This window comes from Podarcis bocagei, assembly GCF_964188305.1.
Source record: "Podarcis bocagei genome assembly, chromosome: 13".
NCBI lineage: Eukaryota > Metazoa > Chordata > Lepidosauria > Squamata > Lacertidae > Podarcis > Podarcis bocagei.
In genome coordinates, this window is record NC_138138.1 from 25,450,296 (window position 1) to 25,477,508 (window position 27,213).

At 45.9% G+C, this 27,213-nt stretch overlaps 1 protein-coding gene across 5 annotated transcripts in view; it reads left to right on the top strand.

Moving 5' to 3' along the window:
• Window positions 1-27,213, top strand: part of LOC308571108 (acid-sensing ion channel 2) — a 403,467-nt gene that overhangs the window by 173,959 nt on the left and 202,295 nt on the right. The gene's annotated exons all lie outside the window — the stretch shown is intronic.

The window sequence follows — 27,213 nt, forward strand, 5'->3', positions numbered from 1 at the left end:
CCAATGCTAATTGCTATGTAAGGGGCGGGGGATGATTTTTACAAAGAGACTCAAATTTCCCTTCCTCATGCACTGCAATGCCGATCACATTCCCACCCATCCACCACCCCAGTATTTAATTTTTTTTAAACTCATCATGACACGATCATGATCACCACATCATTTAATTTTATTATTTTAATGTATTCTTTTTAAAACCTTTGTCAGGATTGCTAATCACACCATTAATGTGACATGTAGCTAGACCCCAAGGCCATAAAACAACCCTGTGGGGTCAGAACACAGGACCATCTAGTCCCACATCCCTTTTCCAACAGTTGTCAGCCAGATGCTGCCAAGCATCGCTGGGGTTTGAAAGTGGCAGCCTGTTGCTTGTCCCCCAGCGCCTGACATTCAGGTATGCTGCCACTGTACATGCTGGTTCCATTTAGCTATCATGGCAAAATTGCCATTCACAGACCTAGCTGCAGACCAATGACTATGTTTGCTTGCAGTGAGCACCTGGTCTGAACAGCACACAAATTGCAACGGTGTGCATAAAATGTAGTTTGGAGTTGTGATGAATCATTAAGATGACCCACTCAACAAGATGGAGCAGGCTCATTTTCTGTTGCTCCAGTCATTGGGACGAAAACCAATGGGAAGAAAGTGCAAGGAACCTGATTTCAGCTAAACGTTAGGGGAAACATCCTCATGGTAGGAACAGATTAACAGCGGAACTGACTGTCACAGGAGCGGGTGGGTGTCTTATTCACCTGCAGGTATTAAAAAAGATATGAAATGCCATATGCCAGTGATTTTAGGGGATACAGTAGATTAGCCTTTCCCAACCCCAGATGTGGTTAAACAACAACTCCCATCAGCCCCAGCCAACATAGCCAATGGTCAGGAACAAATGGAATTGTAGTCCAACAACATCTGGTGACCCCAAGTTGGGAAAGGCTAGACTAGGAAATCTTGTCTAAAACCTGGTGCCCTCCACATTTTAGACAACAACTCCCATCAAACAGTGTATCTAGTGTACAGCCATACCTCGTGTTATGGACGCTTCAGGTTACGTCTTTTCAGGTTGTGTCCTGTGTCAACCCGGAAGTACCGGAAAGGGTTACTTCCGGGTTTTGCCACTCACGCATGGGCAGAAATGCTAAATCGTGCTTCGCGCATGTGCACAAGACCAAATCACGCCCCGCACCTGTGCAGATATGGCGCTTCAGGTTTCGCTCTTTTCAGGTTGTGGGCGGGCCTCCAGAATGGATCCCGTTCGCAACCAGAGGTACCACTGTACAGTGGTACCTCGGGTTACATACGCTTCAGGTTACAGACTCCGCTAACCCAGAAATATTACCTCGGGTTAAGAACTTTGCTTCAGGATGAGAACAGAAATTGTGCTCTGGCGGTGCGGCCGCAGCAGGAGGCCCCATTAGCTAAAGTGGTGCTTCAGGTTAAGAACAGTTTCAGGTTAAGAACAGACCTCCAGAACGAATTAAGTACTTAACCCGAGGTACCACTGTATATAGATTATGGACTAGATACAGTGGTACCTCAGTTTTTTTATGTCTCCGTTGACGAACATTTTGGTTTTTGAATGCTGTAAACCCAGAAGTAAATGCTTCAGTTTTTGAACACGCCTCAGAAGTCGAACATGCCATGCGGCTTCCGCTGAGTGCAAGTTCCTTAGGCCTAGCTGTCGGCTATTGAGTTTTCAGTTTTCAAATGTTTTAGAACTTGAACAGTCTTCTGGAACGGATTACGTTCGAAAACCAAGGTACCACTTTAATTAGATTGCCCTCAAGACCTCTTCCAGCTCTGTGTGTCTGTGAAGTTGGGAAGTCACAGAGTTCCTTCCTGTGTCTTTCTCTCTCCCCTGGCTAGACACCAAAAATGAGCAGGAGGCTGCTCTGACCTCCACAAAATAATATCTGGAAACAGACCTTTTAGCTTGCTTGTTAACCTCCCCATTTCTTTTCTCAAGACCCTTTAATCTGAGTTCTGTTGGCATCTCATTTTCTCTGCATATCATGTTAATTATCTCACTCCTCAATGCCGGCTTTGTCTACTCTGCTACAGTGCTCAGCTCAAGCTTCTCCTGATTACCTTTCAAGTATCTCCATTCTACCTGCCTTCTCTCGGTTTACTGTCTCTGCCTCTTCATACTCTTTGTTCCTCTGCCAACCATCTTCCCTTTAACTTCACAATTTCCACCTTAGTCCTGCTTACCTGCATTTTCCTTTACTGCCCCTTATCACCCAACATCATATTCAGGGGTATTTAAAGACACATCTGCTTCTCAACTGATTTGCTTCCTCTACCCCTTCTGTTTTGATGCCCCTTCCCTCTTCTTAAATGGTAAGCCTCCAGGTAGTAACTGTCTCCTTTTAATCTCTATAAGGCACCTGCATTTCTGCATTCAAGTGCTTAACAAATTCTATAAATCGAAAGAGCTGTTTCGAGAATAGCCGTCATCCCAATAAGTATCTCTCTCCGCACATTTCCCAGGATCAGTGCCTTGCTGCCTAATAAACCAATTTTATAATTATGACATTGTGGAGGATATGTTCCTTCCCATGTCTCCCTCCCCTCCTCTGGCCAAATACTGAAAATGAGAAATTGCAAAGACAAAAACAAAACAGCATCGTTAAAATGCACAAATGATTATTTGCAATGTGAAGGAAACCAGCAGGCTGTGATGGGGACAGAAGTTAATAACACAGGCTCATAAAGGAGATGGTTGTAGGCTCATCTCCCCTGCTTCCTCTCCAAAGTATAATCGGTCCCCGTATGCAGTAGATTGTAACTTTGCCAGTCCATTGCAGAGACAGAAGGTATATTTATTTTCTGTTCCTGGCACAGTAGTCAAAATGGGAACTATCTTTTGCTCACGTGAATTCAGCATGCATTCTGTTCTAACCAGGTTCCCCTTTCCCTTTCCCCCAGAGCAGTTGCACCCGACTCTCAAAATTTCTCCTTTCTAATGTTACCTGATCGTTTCATCAACTTTCCCCAACTTGGTGCCTTACAGCTCTTATAAATTACAACTCCCATCAGCCTCAGCCAGCATGGCCAGCAGCCAGGGATGATGGGGGATGCAATCCAAAACATCTGGTGGGCATCAGGCTGGGAAAGACAGTTCTACATGGTGTCATTCCACTTCTTCACCTGAATCACTTTGCCAGCCCTGGCTTGAGAAGCTCATAGGAAAGAGAATTTTCTAGCCTGTGTTTGCTTTGTGTGTGATCTTTTCCTCATGAGGGCTTCTTTCCACTTATCATTCCCCTCTCCATCAGCCCCCAGCCAGCATGGCTAATGTGTTGGGTGTCAGGTGATGATGCAGAGGATTCTGAAACAGAAGGAGAAGGGGATGCAGGGCCAGCCCTAGAAGCCCTGCTACCCAATGAGACTGTGGGACCAGTATTGTCCCCATCACCCCCATTGAGGAGTTGGCACTGCTATCATTGGACTTGGGGGACTTCTTGGAAGACCCAGTCCCACCAGAGACTCTCCTACTCTGTTGCAGTAAGGGACCAGTGGAGGGGTCTGGTCCCCTTCCACCAAAGCAACACCGTCCAATGCTAGGTGCTTGCCATCAGAAGGCAGCTGTGCTGAGACACAGCGGCAACATTCACTCCATGCATTTAAAGCACCATGATACCACTTGAAACAGACATGGCTTCCCACTCCGCTCCTCCTTTAGCCATGCACTGATCATTGCCCCACCTATACTTCAACAAATGAAGTATCTACGGGCATGTATAGAGTGACCGCACCTCACCATTCCGGAACTGCAGCAAGAATGACATCAACAGAAATGTATTGTAGTGCTCAGTACTGGCTCTACTGAACGTGGGTGGTGCTGTGGTCTAAACCACTGAGCCTCTGGCTTGCCGATCAGAAGTTTGGCGGTTTGAATCCCCGTGACAGAGTGAGATCCTATTGCTCTGTCCTAGCTCCTGCCAACCTAGCAGTTCAAAAGCGCGCCAGTGCAAGTAGACAAATAGTTACCGGTGTGGTGGGAAAGTAAACAGCGTTTTCGTGTGCTCTGGTTTCCATCACGGTGTCCTGTTGTGCCAGAAGCAGTTTAGTCATGCTGGCCACATGAACCAGAAAGTTGTCTGTGGACAAACGCTGGCTCCCTTAGCCTGAAAGCGATATGAGCACCGCAACCCCATAGTCGCCTTTGACTGGACTTAACCAATCAAGGGTCCTTTACCTTTTACCTACTGGCTCTATTCAGAGTAGACACACTGAAGTTGATAGACATGACTAAAATTAGGTCTATTCATTTCAGTGGATTTACTATGAGTAGGACTTAGCTGAATACAACCCATGGGATCTTTAAATATATATAGTCTAGGGTGTCATTTCCATGCCAACAATTTGACCATTCATCCACCAGTCCTTATTGCAGTGAATGAATGCCTGGTGATGTTGCACAGTGATAGAGCAACTGTGCCTTTTTGCATGGTGTGCTCATGGGGCTGTGGGTTCAGAGCACGCCCACCCAGGCCCCTGGCCCCTGGCACCAGAAGGATATAACTTCAGGGCCAGATCCTAGCTTGGCTTTGTGTGAAGGGTGTTTCAGGATCAACCTCTGGCTTCTCCACTTGAAAGGGTCTCAAGTAGCATGGCTTAAAAGAAACCTCATTGCCAGCTGGAGTGGGCAGCCCTGGGCCAGATGGATTGATGGTCTAGCTCAGGGCAAAGCAATCTGCAATGTCATATGTTCAGTCTTTCTCCATGGAAGAGGATCAATGTAAGCACCAGCCTTCCTAGCTATCTAAATGCTTTTTCACATGGGGGTGGGAGCAGAGCTGATAAAAGTGCCACTTTATCTTAAATTGAATTTGCCTACTTTCAGGCAAATCAGGTTGACTGATAAATTAACACATTATCCTGCTTCTTTTCAGTTACTCAGTAAATATAACTATTGGATTTGTCTGTTCTTGTGTATGTATATATGTGTAACTGCGCGCGCACACATGCACAGTTATTTGAAAAGATTTAACAATCCCCCCCCTTTTTAATTTTATTGCGTTTGTCTACGAGAAGCAAATTGTTTTGCTTGCCTCTTCTGGAAGCAGATTGATCGCGAAGCCAGACAGTTTTTCATTTCTGTATAATTGACATCTGTGGATGGTCCCCTTTGCCATTAAATAAGAATTAGGAAGGGGCTTCCCCCCCCCCTCCCCAGGCACTTTGTAATTATCTCCTCTTTTAGTCTCTCCTTCGCTGCAGCCTTATCTATCTGATTCCTTTGCCTGGGTCTCGATTTACATTTTGATGAAAAAGTAATAAATGGCGAGGAAATGAATGTATACATTCTCTCCCTCTCCTTCCCTTCTTTCTCTCTGCTAGAAATCCACCATCGCTACCTTACCATGTTGTAAAAATTTATGTACACGGGCTTCGGGACTCCATTTCCCACAAAGTGCTCCCATATAATAGAGGGCCAAGCTACACTATCAGCAGCCTCACATAGATATGCTTGTTGCTGGGCTAGACTACCTCAGGCTGCTGATGGGGTGGAGTATTGCATGTCTGAACAGCTTCCTACTTTAAAACAAGTAAATAAATGAAAACCCTCTCAGGGCACAGAAAACTAACACCACAGAGTTGTAACCAGACATTCTCCTCTGTTGTGGGTGCGGTATGCCCCCCAAACCTGCTGTCCTCAGGAGTGGCGCTGGATAATGTCCCATTGCTTGCGTTGAAGTTTAGATTCCTCTTCTGGTCCAGTCAGCCTCTTTTATGGAATGCTGAGAGGGTTCCATTATGTCCTTTGCCCCAGTCAGCAAAATCTCTTGCACCATCTCTGCCATGTTGTTGCTTTTCTTCACTGCCTTCTGCAGCTTAGTGTTGGACTATCCAGAAGTGGATACCCAGCTACCTGCTTCTTGACCAAAATCTTTCCTTATCTATCACACTAGATCCACCAGGCATTCCTCTCCCAACACATCCTGGCCTCATTCCATTTCCACCTCTCATAAGAACAGACCAAAGGCCCATCAAGCCCAGCACCCTGGTCTCACAGTGGCCAAGCGACATTCAGAGGCTTAATGCCCCTGACGGTGGCAGTGGTACACAGCCATTGTGGCTAGTAGCCACTGAGAGCCTTATCCTCCATGAATGTATCTAAGCCGCTTTGAAAGCCATCCACGTTGGTGGCCACCACTACTTCTTGTGGGAGCAAAGTGTGAAAAAAGTATTTTTATTAATCCGTCCTGAATCTTCCAATGTTTGCCCATTCCTACTAGATGGGAAGACTGTGCTCAGGAATGATGTAACTTGTGTGTTGACAGCTGAGACACTGTTTACTCAAACCTCGCATTTATTTGTTGTGTTATCACAGTGGCTTACAGTAGCTTTGAGTCATGTGCCTTGGGACCGATATTTGCTCTCATTAACACCATCAAGGCCTTCCTTTCACAAGTGCTGAAACCCTGAACAATTCCTTGGAGGCAAATCTGCATCTGTGTCTTATGGTTTCCTCTAATGAGAAGTTAAAAAAAAAAATGAGAGAGGGGGGTGGGAGAAGACAAGCTCAGAGTGTTGGACAAGTCAGAAGCCATGAGGAAGCCTGCAGAAAACCTTCATTTTGCTGTTCGCAGGTGTGAATCAGCAGCAGAAGAGCAGCGAGCCCTAACATTTGCAAATCCTCTGCTTAGAAAGCAGTCATAACCATGCATTGTCATTCTGCAGCGTGACACAGATCCGGCGCAGTGATATTTTTTTGCAGGCCGTTGCTTTGATATGCACCATCCATCTCTGGCTGAGACTCTCCCGCCTGTTTTGGCAGCAGTGCCAGTCAATTCTGTTTAAGGCTGTGAGAACATGGAAAGGCCTTTGCTGACCTCGCACAGGCGAGGCAGGGGGAAGAAAGAACAAACTTTGCATTCTTATTCAACTGAATGTGACAGGTCTGAAAGCAAGACAAGCTCTCTCGTGACCATCCTCCAGCAGTCCTCATCTGGAGAGGGGGCTTTGCTGCCGGAGAATGAAGGGTTAACTCCTCAGGCCGTAGAAGGACTTTCCGCTAGATGCTCTATTATTTATTTCTGATGCAGCAGAAACAAATTTCTCAGGGTGAATTTCCCTGGCAAAATCTGTCTGCAGATTCAGTTTCACCTGAATTTTGGTGGATGCTTATTAAGCAATTTATTTTTTATCTGCTTCTTCATCATCATCAAGTCAGCCACTATGAATGCAAAATCCAGCAAGTTATCTCTTATTTTAGAATTGCAGGTGCAGTACTTCTCTTGTGGTGGCACTGTGACATGCCCTCCATCTGAAAGCACTGTGTCAGGAGCCAGAGTCAGGAGCAGGTCAGCAATAAAACACCTGGTGTCAGTGAAGTTGATTCTTTATTCAAAGAAACCAAAACAGTGCAACCTAGTGATCACAGCAGCTCTTTCCAGTAGGCCTTGCCCCGATGAGACTGTTGCAAGGACTGAAGGTCCCTGCCTTTCCACGACTCTCTAAGACTCCTCCCTGAGGTCCTTCCCCAGCAACCTGAGGCTCCTTCGCCTTGTCACTCTTTGTTCTACCCTCTGCATTGCTCTGTGTGTTCTGGGAGACCAAGCAGAAGGGAAGCTGGTTTTAGCAGGAGTGGGAGACTCCCTGGCTTCTTCAGCAGTCTGCCCCCGCCCCCACTCCAGCCTCCACTTCTGTCTCTGACCCTGGACTGCTCTCTGCCACAGCCTCTTCCTGCTCACTAAACCCTGTTACTTCTTTAGCTTCCAACCTTTCCTTCTCCCATTCTGCTCCTTCTTCTCCTTCTGACCACTCATCATTGTCTCACCACCAACCCCCTGGCTCTGAGCCTTGTTTCCCTGGGAGTTCCATTGGGAGTTCTTTAGCTGGTCCCTCCCCCTCCTCTGCATCCAGCCAATCCACGACACACTGGCGCTTTTGGCATTCCAACACCAGGCAGAAACTGGTCTGTTTCCCCAGATATTTTTGTGATATTAACCATTATTGTGATTGGATGATGTGGGAGGCTCCATGACTGTTTTGATAATGCACTTTAGTGGTGCTCTTATTGGTGTAAACTGTTACGGTTTTAATCACACTGTAATTACACTTCTGCAGTTAAGGCCAGTAGCGTTTTCAGTATTCTGTTATTATAAATCCCACACATAGAATGATAGAATCATAGAATTGTTGAGTTGGAAGTGACTGCGAGGGTCATCTATTTCAACCCCTTCAATGCAGGAATCTCAGCTAAATCATACATGATTGATGACCATCTTATATCAAGAAGATTTGCTGTATCCATGCAAAGGCTGTATCCTATAAGGAGGGTACAGTGACCAAATCTGAGTAAATTTTGCAGGAGAATAACAAAGTTATACCAGTTTTGATTTATTTATTTTTTTGTATTGAAAAGCCAGCGTCCCATGTTTGTAACTGTTTTTCTCTGCTCACTTAAAAATGTATCTTAAATTTTAGCTTTTCGTTAGGGCTTATCTACACTGAACTTTTACCCCATGCTTTCCAGCCACAGGTCTGTACTTTAAAACTCGGTGTCCAAACACTCTTTTTTTTCGTTCCAGAGCTTTCCCCACCAAAGCCTGCTCTTTAAAGCTGAAGCCACATCAAAGAGCAATTCGGGTTTTCCAAGGATTGCCATTTGCTCTGATTTAGCGGAAAAGTGCAAAAGCTCTGGAGCAAAGAGAGAGAGTGCTTGGACACTGAGCTTTAAATCATGGACTGTGCCTGGACAGTGTGGAGGAAAGCTAAGTGTGGATAAACCCTTAGACTAGTCATTCAACTAAGGCAAGGGTGCTGAACTACAACTTCCATCATTCAGACTATTGACCATGCTGGCTGGGGCTCATAGGAATTGGAGTCCAACAGCCTCCAGAGAGCTGCAGCTTCTACGCCCCCGAACTAAGGGCAGTCAGTGCAACATGGTTCATTTGTCAGGCTGACGCTCCCTTGATGGAGCCTGCATCCCAAAAGAAAAGTGATTATTGCCAGAGCAAGCAGGTTGCAGCGCTGCATATCTGAGTGAGGGAGAAAGGAATTGCCGCATCTGTGTGTATTTGCATGAGACAATCTGCTACCAATATCTGTAGATGACATGTTGCTGTATGTGCATGTAATAATAATAATAATAATAAATTTTATTTATATCCCGCCCTCCCCAGCCGAAGCCGGGCTCAGGGCGGCTAACAACAATAAAACAGTACAAAAATACAACATAAACAACATTCTAAAATCATTCATTATAAAAATTAATTAAGCGGTATGTCCTTTTGCATGAGATGCTGCTGCACAGGTCTGCACAGTGTTGTGATGTTGTGCATCTTTGTGCTGCAGAAGGAATGGGACCAAGTGACTCAGGGAAGTTTGGAGGCTATGACTGTGTGCACAATACCTGCTTAAAACCAAGCTAGGTCATTCTTTTTCTCAATTCAGATCCAAGCTGGTGCCGGGCAGAGTGTGGGAGGGAAAGATGTATCAGAAGGTTTTATTTCATAAGAAACAACAGGGTGGATACATCATGGAGGACAAATATGGATTGTGGCAAATACCACAAACGATAGCTCAGTTGGTAGAGTATGAGACTCCTAATCTCAGGGTTGTGCGCTCAAGCCCCACGTTGGGCAAAATATCATTGCAGGGGGTTGGACTAGATGATCCTCATGGTACCTTCCAACTCTATGAGTCGATGATTCTTTGACATTCACTTCCCAAACCAGTATCAGGAATTGCAGTGGATGCAGAGCAAACACGAGCTTGGACACAGCCTAAGTGGTAAAGCAAGCACAACATGTGAGGATGGATTTTTAAAACGTTCATTGAATGATTAATTTAGAATATTTTTATTCCTCCTTTTCATCGAACAATCCTCAAGGTGTCTTGCACACACAACCCCCCAATCCACACACTAGGACAAGAGTGTGCTTCCTTTCCGCTCTGTGGTCCTAGGACAACTGGCAGTCAGTACAGAGCATTCTTTCAGACAGTTGAACACATTTGCCATTTAAATGGTGCAGAATGTAAAGTGAGCACCTGAATTTATCATTCCCATGCTTTTCGGTGCATGAGTGAATGTGTAAGTGTCTTAACTCTTCTTTGAAGCCAAAGGGTGGTGGTTGTTTTAGAAAAATTCTGCTGAGTTTGAGACCACTGGCCAGTCTCTATCAATCAGTAGCCTTTATGGTGGTCACACTTCGCCCCTGTGCCTCAAGCTGAGAGCGACATGCCTTTATGCAGCATCAAATCTTGCAAACGTCGCACTGAACCCGTCTCCCTGCCACTTAACTAGATTAGTTCTAATTCCCTTCCACTCATGCTGCCGTACATACATCGAGGGCAGGCGGTAAATATACAGTAAGTGAATTCTGGAGGCAGTCATATTTCATCAGCTAACTCAGAATAGTTGAGCATATGGTGATGGGGGGAGGAAAGAGAAGCGAAATAAATAAACCCCACAATCTGTTGTTATAAAAATACATCAGAAATGTATGTGTGTGTACATGTGTACGTACGTGTATACACACAGCAGACTGTATTCCCTGCAGGGCATCTGAAGCTTTGCCAAAAGTTCAGATGGCTAACAGTTGCAGGATGTGGCTTGCTCTCCTACTTCCACGCCCAGCCAGGGAGCAATTGGCTGCCTCCTTCACAGTGAGGTTTCTCTAGTCATCAGGTGCTTCATTGAAAATGACAGCTGGCACCGTCGTCACCCCGCCGGCCTGCTATTTCAGGAACGGAGATAAATCTGAGAGAGGTTATCAGCCCAGCTCTCCAGCTTTTGGCTGATAACCTTGCTGTGTTTCTGAAACAAACAAAAGAAGATGGCCAGGTGGAAGTGCGAAGCTTTTCTGCCTATCACATGTTCTCAGGATGTTGAGTGCGAGGATGATACGGGTGATAAGATTTCAGCCTCTTAGAGATTCCTGATTTTAAGAAGGCTAAGAGTGTTTTGTCCCCCTGGAAAGGATTCGCCTTGCTAGAAGGATGATAGAGAGAAATGGTCACGCTGTAGGACGCTGATAAACTAGGGCCAAGCTATCGGTTGCACTGCAGCCTAGCAGCCCCTTCTGAAGAGAAAAGCTGCTTCTATAAGGAGGAAGCTTGGCGTGTGGACTAGTGGAGTGTATGGGGAGGGGTCAATAGCCCTTTCCTCACTCAAAATCCCATCTGCACAGAAGGCTTTGAACTCCATGGATGGAAAACCTTGTTAAAGATTTTTGTTTGTTATAATTTGGAGCAGGGAAAGGGTTAAGAATTGCCTTCCCACAGCCATCTGTGCTTTTTATCACCCTTTCTGGAAGTGGCTTGGCACAAAGGCACCCCTGGTCTACAGTTACATGTGTAACATGTTGCTTGGCCCCTAGAAGAAGAGGATGCTTAATTTATAGCAAGAGAGGTTCAGGACTGCCTGGAACTGGTGCTTAGAGATGTGGTGCAGGCTGGCTGTGACTGCTCACAATGGTGGGGCAATCACTCATAAGAACATAAGAGTCCTGCTTGGTCAGGCTAAAGGCTCATCTAGTCCATCAACCCAGCCTCAACAGGGGCCTACCAGATGCCTATGGGAAGCTCGCAGGACCTGAGTGAAGCCTCCAACAGTGAAGGTTGAACACAGTCATCAGGGGTAGTATCCATTGATAACCTTATCATCCATGAATTTGTCTAATCCTCTTTTAAAGCCATCCAAGTTGGTGGCCAACACTGCCTCCTGTGGGAGCAAATTCCATTGTTTAGCTATGCACTGTGTGATGGGATACTTTTTTTTGATTGTGCATCGCCTTCCAACATTCAGCTTCATGGAGTGTCCACAGGTGCTGGTGTTATGAGAGATGGAGAAAATAATTTCTCTATCTACTTTCTCCACACTACACATAATTTTGAGGGATGCGGGTGGTGCTGTGGTCTAAACCACCGAGCCTCTTGGGCTTGCTGATCAGAAGGTTGGCGGTTCGAATCCCCGTGGCGGGGTGAGCTCCCGTTGCTCTGCCTCAGCTTCTGCCAACCTAGCAGTTCGAAAGCACGCCAGTGCAAGTAGATAAATAGATACCACTGCAGTGGGAAGGTAAACAGTGTTTCTGTGCACTCTGGTTTCCATAACGGTGTTCCGTTGCGCCAGAAGCAGTTTAGTCATGCTGGCCACATGACCCGGAAAGTTGTCCGTGGACAAACGCCAGCTCCCTTGGCCTGAAAGTGAGATGAGCGCTGCAACCCCATAGTCGCCTTTGACTGGACTAAACTGTCCAGGAGTCCTGATTTTATACACCTCTTGCCATTTTGCCTCTTACTTGCTTTTTCTCTAAACTAAAAAGTCCCAAATGCTGTAACCTTTTCACATAAGCAAGTCACTCCACCCCCATAGATTTCTTTGTTGGCACTTTTATTTTCAATTCATTTCCTGCTTTTCCTTGTGTATTTCCAACTAACTATGAAAGAGAACAAAGAGAAACACTTTATTTATACCACTTAATGCCCAGGCAGCAATAGCAAAGAGGCCTTTACTAGGGTTCTTGGGTACTTATCAAAACATGAGCATTTGCTTTGCTGGATCAGGCCAAGATCAGTTTGATATTTTGTCTGCAGCTCATCAAATACCTCTGGGAGATCCCAGGCAGGACATGATGGTGCTGGTAATCCTAGCCCCAACAACAGACATACTTCCTTTGCTTGTGGAGGTTCCATTAAACAGTCATCACTGCTTAGTGTTTGACAAATCTCTCCGCCATGAGTGTCTCTAATAACTCTATAAAAAGCCATCCGAGCTAATAGCTATCATCACCTCTTACAACAGTGAATTCCTTAAGTTAATTAGACAGTGTGTGAACAAGTGCTTCCGACCTGTGAGGCTCTGCTGACAGTCAGATTCATCTTGGACTTGCAGTTCTGATACTATGGCTTTGGTTGTTTAAAAGGAAATTTCCCTAGCCATTGGCTCAGGTGTTGTGGTGGTGTGTTTATTAACATTCCATTTTCTCAGAAGTTTTGAAAAAGCTGCTGATGCCCAAGGCAGAGGGACAGATGGAGTATTAGCAGACTGTGTAATCTTAGTGTCTATTTATTAATATGGGATGTTTTGATTAAACTGTAAACATTCATATGGCTATTTAAGTCTTGTAATTGTCTTGTAATTGTTGGTGAATTATTTTGAAAGCTTGCTATATTTTATTATGTAATTCCTTCTGAAGATGTGAGCTGCTTTGAGCATTGAGAAACGACATACAAAGAAGCTGATGATGAGCGAGAAAAGATTATTTCTCTACTCTCTTCCCTTTCTAGCCCAGCCTCTCCAACCTGGTGTCTTCCAGATGTTGCCAGACTACATCTCCCATAATCCCTCACCATTGGCTACACTAGCCAGGCCTAATGGGAGTTGTAGTCCAAAATATGTGGAGAGCACTAGGTTGGGGAGGGCTTATCTAGTCCCTAAGAGGTCCCCTTCTTCTCTGTAACTATCCATATTCAGTCTCTATTTTCTCCTTTTATGTATATCATTTCCTCTGTTTCTGATTGAAGTCTTCTTGTGCAAATGTAGACCAAATGGCATTGCCCACATGTGGGGAAGTAGCAGCAGGCTTGGGGTAACCAAGAAAAAGGTCTAATGATGTCCAGTGAAGAATCAGTGGCCGTAGTTTGCTGATTGATTAAGAGCAGGGGGCCTGGAAAGTGTGTGTGTGTGTGTGTGTGTGTGAGAGAGAGAGAGAGAGAGAGAGAGAGAGAGAGAGAGAGAGGGAATAGCATGGTTGGTAAAAGAAGGTCAAAGGAAGAGACGCAGACATAAAAACTGTAGCAAGAAGCATCTCACTGTTTTAATAGGTAATTTCCCAGTTCAGTCTGTCCTCTTCAGACTGTCCTCTCACTTTGCTTTGGATCAGAAATGGATTCCAAGCATACATAGCCCCACTTTGGAAAGCCCAACATTTCACAGGTCAGTCCTTTGACTAAAATGGAGAGTGAAAAATAAACTACAGCCTTTTGTCTTTCTATTTATTTTCAGAATTGGATTAAATTTGCAGGTTTGGTTACCTTTCAGAGGAGGGGGGGAACCTGACAAATTTAAGGCAGATAGGTGTGGGTTTTTGTGCAAGAGGAGCCTTTAAAATGTGAGATTTCGGTTATTGTTGTTTTTAAAAGTGTTTCACTGGCATAGTTAGGTCATGATGTATCTAGAGTTAAGACTGGATCCCAGTCTTTATCTAAGGAAAGGGGCCTCAGGGGCCTGGGTTGAATTTCAGGGCTCAGTCCTGGATGGTACAAAGCAATATTCAGGAAGAATCCCTCTGAAAAATATGTAGTGTCTCTCTCAACAATGGGTAGCCTCAGCCCATTCTCACCTCTAAAGTTTAAGAACATCAGATGAGCTTTCTGGATCAAGTCAATGCCCCATCTGGTCTAGCATCCTATTCTCACTGGAGCCGACCAGAAGTCTGATACCCTGCATCCATGCTGAAGGGCAGGCTTGAATCCTTTGAACACCTCTCTTTGAAACTAGCCATTGCCTTCCTCCTTCTCCCAGATGAAATGAAAGCCCACAGCCTCACCCCTCCCTCCCTCCCTCGGCCCCATCCTGCTGGCCCCATCCTGCTGCCACCTGACAGATGGGAGAGTACAGTAATTAGAATGCTTGCGGGTTCTGGCTACATTGCAAGGCACGGAGCACAGCACCCAAGGAAGGAAAGGGATCGAGGGGAGGATTGTGAAGCCACGGTAGAGTGAAGAATAATGGGAAGGAGATAACAAAGGAAAATTGAGGGCGAACAGCCAAGAGAGTTCCTCAGCAGTGAGATCTATTGCTGTGAAGTTATCTCTTCCATGAAGCACTGAAAGCTCCATCACCAGAGGCTCCTGAAATACTCCAAGACAAAGTGCCGGAGTGAATCGCATAAGAGAACCGCTCTGCACTTGCAGCAAGAGGCTCCGGGGCTGCCTTGCACAGTTATCAGCATCCGCCATTCCTCAAAATTAGATTCTCCAAATGTTCTCTCCCCCCCCCCCCTTTGTTGCTCTGATCTATGAGACGCCTAAGTCAGTCAGTGTTCTTGGATCCAAGGCAAATTAAGCTGCATCTGCACAACTCATACACACATTCCAGCACTGTGTTGTGGTGGCCTTGCAGACTCTATACCCCAACTCTTGTTTCTCAATCCCCAGATAGATAGAGGCTAATCAAAGTCTGAGAGGCTGTGTCTGGCCTGGCAGGTCACAATATTTATAAGAGTAATGGGGCAGGGAGAGAATTGTTTATCCCAGGGACCACATTCCCTCATGGGCAACCTTTAGGAACAGTGATGGGTGGCGACAGAGGCAAAAGTGAGCAGAGCCAAGGCTGCAACTCTGGAGATATCTTCACCTTGTGATAATAACAATTCCCATACAATAATAATAGGCATTTGTACAAGCAGGAGTATCTATCTAACTGCAAATCATTCGTCATGAAATTCATGTGTTAGTATAAACCCTGGGGACTGGTCTTCTACTTTCTGTTGTATTTGTGAAGGCAGTAAAGTTCCGCCAGTCTCCAGCAAAAGCGTCCTTATGTTTTATTCCTCTTGCCAGTCGTAACTTGTGTGTTAGCTTTTCAGTGAGGTCTGTACACCACACTCTTTGATACCAAGGTTTTCAAACAGACATTCTCATCTGCACACTCATGCATACCTCTCTCCACCCAGGCTAGCGAGGCGCCTGATCACAGTTCAAGAGCATGCAAAAGCATCTCAGGAGGGTTGGGAGCGGTGGCGGCTGGTTGGGGCTAGCAGGGTGGAAGCCAGAGAGCCTGACAGAAAGGGGAGCTAGAGCTAATGAGAGGCAGAGCCAAGTAATTTTGGCTTTGCCCCCATCCTCGTCTCTGTTGAGTGATGCGAGGGCCACACTGAGATTAAGGAGTAGGAAGCAGTGCCTCCCCGTGGAGGGGCTTTAAGTGAGTAGGCAGGCAGTAGAGTATGAGGCTTTTAATCTCAAGACTGTGGGTTTGAGCCCTACTTTGGACATTATAGGGCGTTGGAGTAGATGACCCTTGTGGTCCCTTCCAACTCTACAATTTCTATAGAAAGGTAAGTAAGGGATGGGTGACAGCAGACTGTGGCTGGTGGCAGCAGTGCTCCAATAGCCCTAATGGATCTGCTTCCACTGGTATGGAGCAAGGCTGGTGAGAAATGTGGCCTAGGGAGGAAGGAAACGGGGGCTGGACAGAAACCCAAGGGGCAGTTAGGGAGGTGGGGCAGAGGCTGCATTTGGCCCTCAGACCTGAGGTTCCCCACCCGTGGTTTGGTCCTTTGCTAGTTCCTTCACAGAATTAGCCTGCCAAAGCTGCTATTGCAACTGCAGCAGAAGAAAAGCGGGTATACACATTCTTGTACAGTGGTACGTCGGGTTACATACACTTCAGGTTACAGACTCTGCTAACCCAGAAATATTACCTCGGGTTAAGAACTTTGCTTCAAGTTGAGAACAGAAATTGTGCACCGGCGGCACAGCGGCAGCAGGAGGCCCCATTAGCTAAAACGGTGCTTCAAGTTAAGAACAGTTTCAGGTTAAGAACGGACCTCCAGAACGAATTAAGTTCTTAACCCGAGGTACCACTGTATTGTGCTTGTCTCCTTTCCACTTTCTATTTAAATCGGGGCAACAGTGTGTGGCAAAAGAAAAGGCTTTGTCAGGCCCCTCCTGCTTGCTCTAACTGGGCTTTCTGTGGGTGCTTCAAAGTTCGCAGGGGGGAAACATCAGGAAGTCTTACCATGGATCTTGCATGTCATGCTTGTTTCAGCCCTTAGCACACAAGTGAATCTCTAGCCCTTATGGCTATGAAGCTACTTGAAAGCACACCAGCATACAAATATTTCAGGAACCAGATGAAAAGTTGAGTTCACAATTTGGTTTTGGGTAGACAGTAGAGCTTCAGTGCCCTGCAGTTCCCCACCCTTTCTCCCTGAAATGGGTGTGCGACAATGCAAAATACAAAAGTAAGCGTGTACATTAACTTTATTTTCATGGTTATGTGGAAAAATTTCATTTTGCCTGGCACAGATTTTTCTTTTTAAAATTTTATTTTATGCCAAGCAGACTTAGCCATGGATGTAGCTTCGCTGATGAACTCAAGTCAGCCAAAGTATCTCAACCTGAGCATGTTTGAGTGACACTTGGACTGGCAAACCGTAAGGGAAAATAGCAAGTTAATTTCCTCATATACATCATGGAAGACTAGGCGAGTGACATCTTAATGATAGTGAAACGAGAAGGGAATAGGAAACTGCATGAAGACAGCTTGATGAGGTGGTCGTTTTTAAAGCTTGCATTATCGCTGGGAAACAAAAATGAGATTTCTGCAGCTAAAAAGAGGAATATGCGCAGCAACAAAAGCAGTAAAAGGAGTGATGGAGACATTGCAGATATCCAGTAGCATCTGGAATTTGCTAAATATCCGACATTTGCATGGACTGACAGTGCAATTTAGGTTCATCCCAGGAAACTGTCAATGCTGATGCTGAGAACACCTAACAATGGCGTTTCTGTTGGCCTGCTTGTGAATATGTTAATACAACAGGTAGGGTGCCTTTTAACTAAATGTGTTTTAGTCATATGTGCTATCTAGCCCAGTGCAGTCTTCTCTGACTAGCAGAAGCTCTGAGGACTCAGGCAGAAGCCTCTTCCATTACCTGTTACCTGAAATACTTTTGGAACTGGGGGAACTGAGCTTTCTCAGAGTCTCCTGCCTGCAAATTGAGCACTCTGCCGCTGAGCTATCATCCCTCCACCAAGATTCATGGGAGCTGAAGGAGAAAAACAGCAGCTTGCCCAGAGCTACCTGGTGATGAGGCACGCAGCACTGCCTATAACAATAAGTAACTTGGCCCATGGACACTTCATGGGCTGGCACTTGCTAAGGGCAAGCTACATTTCAGTGGATTTTGGTTTTCATTTGGATTCGTTTTTCATCTGACTCACTTTGTTTCGGTTTTCATTTCAGTGCTCATGTATTTCAGTTTGCACTAGTAGTTCTCTGGGAGGACATGAACAGCACAATCCTAGGCATGTCTATATGCGTGAGCAAGTCCCATTGCAAATAGGATTACTCTGTAAGCTGAGCACATGGTAAGGAAATGGAAAACATTTCTCTGTTGTTTGTACAACTCCATAGGCACAGCTCAAGACAGGCAAAAGTTACCAAAAGGCAGATTTTTAACACCCCACCAGGGAACTATCCAATCCCAGAGCTAGCCCACAGAGTACAGCTCGTGTAAGTTCTTTAAAGAAACCCCACCACCTTTTATTTTTCTGTTTGTGAAAACACCTATGACAAAGAATCTCTCTATATACCTCCCCCCCGAAATATACCATGAATATGAAATGTGATTTATGCAGTCAAATATTAAGCAGACTTATATAATAGTTAATAGAGTTGGTTGTACCAGTTACCGTAAGTGTCTCCTGTTCTCCATTTTAACAGATTGTCCCAGAGTGAGTCGTGGGTAGCTAGAGGATACAACGTTCTTTCCAGTGTATTGAATAGACACAATACCATATTGTTTCAAAATTGCCTTTGGCCTTTGTGTTTCTAATGCTCCAAGATGCTTTGTTAGCTTCTCCCCAAGAGCTATGTTCCATAGCCTGTCCCACCATGCCTTCAGAGTTAAGTTAGTAGCTGTTTTCCAATATTGTGTTAATAAATTTCTAGCTGCAGACATGAAAAAAAAAATTACCAGGTCCTTAAACAGTGGCTATCTATAAACAGATTTAGTAAAGCTGTCCTCAGGCTCATAGAAGTTCTTGACCCTTGGGGCAAGGGGGCTGTGCAGTCCCTCAACTTGACCAATCACGTGTGGGGATCCTCTGCCTCCTCTTTCCACCCAAACTGAATTAAAGCTTGTGCAGATTCCCTGTGTCAGCTTCTCTCCCTCCCTGTATCAGCGCATATGACTGTAGTCAGGGCTGAGAGTGCTGCTATGAGAGGCCGTTCTCAGGGTCCCTTGCGACAGGTGGGTTGTTGTTTGGGTTTTTTTGCTGAGTGAATGCTGCAACATGTTATTAATGCAATAATAGTGCAGCAATGAAGGATTCATAGTGGACCATCCACACATCACTCTGCTTTATGAGTTGTTCTGTGATGCTTCCTTAATGCTTCCAAGACGATCGATAACTGCTAGCCACGATGGCTATGCTCTTGCCTCCTGGTTTACAGGCAGAAATGCTTCTGAATATCAGTTGCTGAAAACCACAGGAGGGGAGAGTGCTGCTTTGCATAGGTCCTGCTTACGGGTTTCCCACAGGCCTCTGGCTGGCCACAGTGAGAGCAGGATGCAGGGCTCGATGGGCCATTAGCCTAATCCAGCAGGGTTGCTTATATGTTCTCAATGTTCTCACATTGTTGCTGTCTGGAGGGGGCATCTTTGCGCTACAGCACAACAAAAGTGGGATTTTAAAAAAAGTTACAGGATATGCACTGGTTAGAAACAAAGCAGTCTATCTGCCCCAAAATGCTTGGTTCAAACGGTGTTGAGAGCAGGACTTCCTATAGCTACCCCTTCTACCAAAATGATGGCAAATCCTCATGAATGCACAATAAGAAAGATACATGGAGAGGCCCTCAGGCACATGGGCTGAGGGGATGAGTTTGCAGAAAGAACTTGAAGGGATATGACCTACTAATGCTTTAGCTCAGCCAGGTGTGGGAGCATCAGTCAACTTGGCCAGGCACAGGATTGTGTTATGAGTCCAGTGGCGGTGTCTTTCCCATGTACCACACTGACTTGAGCATGAAAGATTTTGGCAGAAACTGAAATCCGAGTTCAAGTGCTTCATCCAGTGAGAGCCAAGACAGATTGTGGGAACAGCTTACAGTCTTTAAAACCTGGCTTTTGCACACTTCACATGTGTTGTTTGTAACCAGCATGACAAAGTGGGTGAAGCCACAGAAAAGTCAGGAGGTAATACACACAGGGGTTATCACTGTGGGTTTTGAATCTGAGTCGAACTCCATGTCCCCTGTCCATTGTCAGCACTGGAGGGTCTGTGAATGGTACCCTGAATTATCTGCAAACACATCTTCAAAGAGCAACTGGAGCATACCTTTCTCTCCCTCTCCCCTCTTTGCACACAGAGAAACCCTGGCAAGATATAAAACAGTAAGGCTTGTTGCTCTAAGAATTTCCACGACTTTATGTTTCTGTGATAAAACACCCATCTGCACTGCAAACCAGAGCACCCTCGTAGCTAGTTTATGGCTTACACAAGTTAGTAGTAAATCTGTGGCTGAGCCACCCTTTGGGCAAATGGACCATCTGTCCGCAATCTGCAGTCACCATATCCTCCCCCTCCTGCTTGCCACAATTCAACAGGGGGCCTCATGGGTGTCGCACTAGTCCTAGTTGCTGGGAAGGGATAGGCGATAAAGTTACAAGTACTGTACTTCCCAGCTACTGCTAGCTGATCCTGATGGGGTAGTGGTTTCCTTATGTAACCATCCAGTGTTTGCCAGGCAACTGGAAACAAGCCAGTTAGATGGACTACAGCAAGGACGGACTTAGGATTTCTGGGAGTTAATGGAAGCAGGACACCAAGTCTTCCTGGGCAGCGCTGGAGTTCTTGCACTGTCAACATTCAAAGAAACAGGCAGTCCAATGCAAGTCTTGCATTTAAATGTGGCCCCTCCAATCTGCTTGCCTTCCACATCCCTGAGAACCATCCTCGTCTTCAGGCATCACTGAGCACTTTGGCCCTTTCATCCTCCTCTTTGCTATGCAAGCCATGTCACCAGACATCCCCCTAATGCCACCAGACAATATATTTCACAGCTGCTTTCTTTTTTAGCACCTGCTCAAGAGCGTGCCTGGGAAGTGACCCCTTTGCCTCCTGGGACTTGTCCCTTTGCACACGTCTTCCTGTGGTTGTCCGTTGTTAGCTCACAGGCCCTTATTCGGTCTCTAACCCTGGCTAGTAGGTTGTTTCATATCCTCAACGCCTTTTCTGCTTTTGGTGAAAAGTTGAATAACTTTCATTCCTCTTGATTTTTTTGTCCTCGGGTGAAGGATCTCCAAGTTGGAAAGAGGTCACCTATTATAATTGACATTAAATTCCCAGCATACAACTAACTGCATGAGCAGCCAAAGACAAAGTGTGCGGCGGCAGCCTAGAGACTTAAGAGCCATTTCACACATGCGTGTGCATCACATAACTGGAGCTCTCCGAGCTTGGTGACTCACAGCTGAAAATGACTATTTATTATTTATATAGTGTGATCAGTGTGTCCATTCAGCGCATTAGCATTGTGTTCGAGGTGACCTCAAGCTTCTGTCCATTGTGCTGATTGTTGTGCAGGATGAGGCTGCAGAATGCTGGACTGCAGGTGCGCATAATAGGGAGTCAATTGCTGAAACCCTCTCCCTATAAAAAAGCTCCTTTCATGTTGTAAACAGGTAAATCAGCAAGAGTAGTGTGCTAATTTTTCTGCTTGATATGCAAGTTCACCACCTTTGTTGGGAAGAGTGACAAGGGGGGTGCAACTCTGTTGATTCTCCTTGATCTTTTGGTGTCTATTGACACCATGGATGTGGCATCCTCCTGGAGCAGCTCTGTGAGTTGGGTGGCAAGCACTGCACGGCAGTGGTTTTGCTACTATCAGTACCATTTTCTGAAAGTAGCAATGGGGAACTATTACTCGAAAACCATATGAATTAATTGTGGTATCCCATAGGGGTTGATCTTGATCCCTGAGTTAGTTAACATCTATGTGAAGCCATTGGGGGGAGTCATAAGGGGTTTTGGAGTGAGGTATTATCAGTATGCAGACGATACACACATCTTTCTCTCCATGCTGTCTGAATCAGGACCAGCAGTTTCAAGTGTTGGACCACTGCCTGGAGGTAATAGGCCAAATAAATTGAAATTGAATCCAGGCAAGGTACAAGTGTTCTGTGTTGCTGGCTCTTGGGTATGGGGAGTGGCTAGATGACATGTTCTGGGTTGGATGGTACTCCACTGGAGTCAGGTTCATACGTAGGTGGTGCTCTTTGTCCCTGCATAGCCAGTTGAGGCCCTGGTGACTTGAGTGGCTAGGGGTGCCTATTTTCAACTCTGCCTGGCTTGCCACCTGTGTCCCTTCCTGAAGTGAGATAGCTCAGTTGTGGTACTCCACACTCTGGTAAACTCAAGACTGGACTAACATAATACCCTCTTTGTGGGGCTGCAGCTTTCTTGTTTTCCTACACACTGAGTGTGATTTTATAAAGGGTACAGTACACTCATCCAGCAGTGCTCCTCCAACAGTGATTCAGGATTAAGTTCAACTTCTACTGATGTATTTAAACTCCAAGTACTTTTAAATTTCACTTGCGGCCTGGCACAGCACTTGTGGATGTATGCAAAATATGTCAGATTACGAAGTTATGTGATCCTTCACTGTGGCAACGTGCCAGGGTGGGCAGGTGTGCCTCATTTGCTCCTTCTTAAAACTTCCCTCCCAAGTGGTTGCCTGAAATAGAAGGAGGCTGGTAATCCTCTAGCCTGAATGGCACTCAGGAAATCCTCCTCAGCCGTTCCTTCCCTTTGCTCCTTATAGGCAGCTTGCCAAGTCCTATTCCATCTCCTCCTTTATACAATTAAGCCTTCAATCCCAAATAGAAGTGTAGTAATGTGAGTTCACATAGCTACTATTTCTGCAGCAGGGTCCCTGTCTCCAGCATCTTAGAACCACACAATCAGCATGAAATGTGGAGATTTTTAGCCACTGAAAAGAAAGGAGATGAGTCAACCACTGAGAATTGGCTCCTGGGTTCACTCTGGAGAAGGCACATAGGAAGATCATTGAGGAGGAGTTGTGCTGTGTGCTCCAAGCATTTAGGAACACTCAAAACACAAGGTGCTTCAGTTTCAAAGCAACAGTTTGCAAGTTATATTGCATACAATGAGACTTCAAGCAAAATGTACGGTAAGTCATTGCAAAGGGGGTACTGAAGCACCCCCAAATCATTTGTCCATGTAAGAGGCACAGGAAATAGTAGAACTAGCTGAAAGGCAACACATGTGTTGATCGTTACAATGCACCCCTAATTATTATTTTTGTACACTTATAAGATTGCTGTAGAAGTTTGTATAATCTTAGAAAGGGGTGTGGATGTGAGGGCAAGTGTCTGTTAGAAGGCATAGCTGTGACTCTCATGAAGGGACCTTGCACTTCTGAATTTGCCACTACACTCCTGATCCCAAGCAGAGTGTAGCTTTGGCTCCTTGCTGGGTGGATCATTTCCTGTGCAGTAGATTTGTGCTTCCCTCCTCTGATGTCTCCTGTTGGGAAGACATGGCTGCCTGCCACAGTCAGGCTGTTGCTGTCTCTACAGGTTGCATTGGACCCCTTCAGTTTTCTCCTCTGTCTCCTTCGCCTTTTTTCTGGCATGGTTCCTTTTTCTGCATTCTAGGGCCTCGCTGCAAGATGGGGTAGGGGTATCTTCCAGCCCCCATAGACAATAAACTCTGCATTGTACACATACTTACCTGGCTGTCTTTGAACAGAAAGAAAGCTCTTTCCTTCCCACACAGACATCTGGCCAGACACAATTACTAAATAATTACAGTTGTGTAGTCTGCCCTGGAGGTGGCTCCGAACAGCACTTAACCTTTTTTCCCCCCTTTTCTTTTTAGGCCTCTTACAATTTAAGCAAAAAGACATGTTCCCACAATCAGCCTTTGCTAGCATAAAAGCAAACCTATCGCCATGGGATCCCCAAAGTGACGTCTGAAAAAGACACACTTGCAATTAGCATCTGCAAATACTCACTTTGCAACTGAGGTTTTCCCCCTTCATTAGGACACTGAGCCACAGCAAAAGCCAAGAATACAGCTGAGTTTAGGCAATTAAAGTACTGGCAGAAAGATGCATTGATCACACCTTAAATTGGGGCAACTCTGCATGTACATTTCCATGATGGGTTTGTCTCTGCACGGGGCTCCTGCAGCACAGCAAGAGGCAAATGTGTGGAATAGTGTGATAACATGTTTGTTAACAGCACTGCCAGAAATGTAGAATTGCATCTGTTTTTTATGTTGTGGTGACCAAAGATGTGCTATTAAGGACAAGCCGTAGCTCAGTGGTAGGGCACCTGCTGTGCATGCAGAAGGTCCCAGGTTCAATCCCATTAGATCCCTGGAAAGCTGCTGCCAGTCTGTGTAGGCAATACTAAGTTAGATGGCAACCCTAGGCCAGACAATCCCTACCTGATTGCTCCAGAAAAATAGAGAAGCTTAAAGGGTTCTCCTATGCCCTGGAGCCTAGAACTGTATGGCCTCTCAACCTGCATCCACTTGTTAGCAGGCACTGTGGAACATGAGCCTCTTTCCCTCCCCCCAAATTGTAAAGTGGTCTGGTTCTTCAGAAATATCTCGCTTAGGAAGTGTTTTCTCTGGGAGTCCCAGTTTAGGGGGGTTTGTTTCCCAAGGGACTCTTGGCCGACTGGCTGCAGCTTAGGCTTGGTGCTGGGGCTCAGTTCTGAGCTCAGCACCTCCACAGAGTGCACTCTTGGTCTTCCTAACCTACCTAGCTCCTCTGCCTCTGTATTAAATGGTTGCTTGAAGCTAATGGTTGGGGCCATGACCCCAGGGTTGACCCCCCCCATTGAGTCCTGCCCCATGCATGCATTCACAGGATATGCTTGCCATTATTGTTGTTGTTCTGCATTTCTCTGGAGCTGAAAACATTTCCCAGGCTGGATCTTGGTGCAGATTTAAGCCCTGGCTAAAGCAGATTGATTGAATCCACGTTGCATCCAAATGACATAAATGCTGATTTGTTCTCCAGTCTGTAGACCAAAAGAGTAGGGTGGGGGAGGGAGGGAGAGAGGGATACAATGGCATTTTTGGCATCTTTGGCTTCTATTAGAGGTGACCTACATGGTCCTCTTCTTGCTTGGCCACCCATGAGCAACTGATTCTTTAACAGTATGCCAATAAATATTTTCTCCTCTGCATCCCTTCCTCTGCCATCTGGCTATCGCACACACCCATATATACAAGCATGTACACACACAGGTATCCATGCTCTCTCTCTCTCTCTGACACACACGCACGCACACACACACTTCATTATGTACATTCTGGGAACAGGAAGGCGGTTTCATTCAGCTCACTGTGACAGCTTTTGGGCCACTGCAAGGAATGGCTTGGTTCCAGGTCCTTGCCCCTTACCCCCTCCTAATCTCTGCGACTCTCTTTCCACGTATGTTCCCAACCTCGCAAGTCACAAATCCATCTGTCATTAATTAATTTGCCTGCAGTTCTGGGTTTTGTCCATTATCAGGTTCTCCTCCTTCCCTGCTCCCATCCCTGCAGAACATCAATAAAGAATAAGAGGACATGCCTATGACTGTCTCCTTGTCTCCTGCTGTGCCGTTTCTACAAACATCCTTGCAGAGACGCCGGCTGCTCTGCGTCGCAGAGACGCCGGTTATTCCGATAATGGGCTTAGAACTCCAGTTGTGCTGGGAATGGGACTCTGCTGGAGTCTGATCATGGAAGGTTTACAGGGCCTCTTTGGAGAATGAAGAACGTTATTCAGGAAATACACAGTTGTGTAGTGAGTTAATTTTAGATCCTGGACTTAATGGTCATATTGGGGGCCTCTAGATAGTAATGTGTGTTACTTGTCACTGAACGCCACTGAATGCCACCTCCCCATAAGACCATTGCTTTATAGGCCAGTGGTTGTCCCTCATTCCCCGAACAGATCTTGTAAACCACTTCTGAGCAGACTCCAACATGGATAGTAATGTGCATTACTTTGCTTACTTCAACAAGAGATAAACTAGCCCTGCTGGGTTTGTTGGTCCCTCCTGCTCATTCAGCTGAGTGGGACCTTGGACCTCTGTGCCAAAGTCCTGCCCTGATGGCACCACCCTTCATTGCAGAGCTCCAGTGGAGCAACAGGAAGGGGTGCTTCTGCACCCCCTCCCTTAGTTCACTCCCTGTTGGCATCCATCTCGAAAGACAATGAAGTGCACCTCCAGCGGTGATTTCAAACCACACCAAAGTGACCTCCCCAGGGCGCAAGCCTGGGCAGTGTGTATGGAAGTCCTGGGCTGCCCAGACAAGACTCTCATCTTGGCCTCACTGATGTGGTCCAAAGGAAAGCAGAGCAATATGTTTGGCACCAGCTTGGCTGCAGGAGTTGCCAGAAGGAGGCATGCAATGTGCCATCCAACAGTCTTAGGGGTTCAAGATTTGTGTAGGGATTACTCCTAAGCCTTTACTTCTCCTGAAGATATCCCACAAGGCAGTGGAGGTATAGGATCAGCGTTTTCCTTCTCCTAGATGGCCCAGGTTGATGGGCCCCATCTGACCCTCACTTCCCTCTACACCACATGCAGAAATCATATTCTTAACCATTGCACCTACTATTGGTCTCATCCACTCCATCTGGCAGAGACTGGCCTTGTATGCAAGGGAAATCCCTAAGTCACCAAGAGTTTGAGACCCATTGGCTACTCTCACCTGATTTAGCCAGCAGTTAAAGCCATTCCCTGGGTGTGGCTGTTGTCACAAGCTGACAGCTTCTAGTAGCCACAGGTGAGAGTTGAGTGCAGCATGGGAACCAAAGGTGGACAAACTACCCCAGCAGTAGCACATTGTGTCTTCCACCAGAGGCACTACTCCTCCCCATACACCCCATACTTAACTAACCCCCCAAAATAATGTCACCACCTAGCAACCACACAGAAGCATCCATTTAGCAGCCTTGAGAGTAGCAGTGGAAGATGTTCCAACACCCTGATCATTTGGGCAACCAAAATAATCAGGGTATTGAAACACCTTCTGAATAAAGAGAGGTTGAACCTTTCTGTTTAGAAAAAAAGATTGCTGTGTGTACACGTGTATGCAAGAGAGAGTGGGGGCTGGGTTTCTTGGTTTCTTGGGGGTGGGGATAGAGGAAACTTTCCCCCTTTCTTTCAGAAGTCAGGATCACCCAAAGTAATTGATTTGCAGTAGGTTCAGAGCTAACAAAAGGAACTCACACAATACATGGTTTAAATTAATGGTATTCACCACTGCAAGATATATTGATGTCCATTATCTTGGATGGCTTTAAAAAGAGAAAAAAAGGATTATGCACATTCATGGAAATTATAGGTCTGTCAGTGGCTATTAACTGTGCTAGCTCAATAGGATTTTCATGTACTGAGACCTCAAAACTAGATGCTGGAGACAAACAGGAGAAGAGCCTCACTCTGATGCCCCATTAGAAGTTTTCCAGAGGCTTGG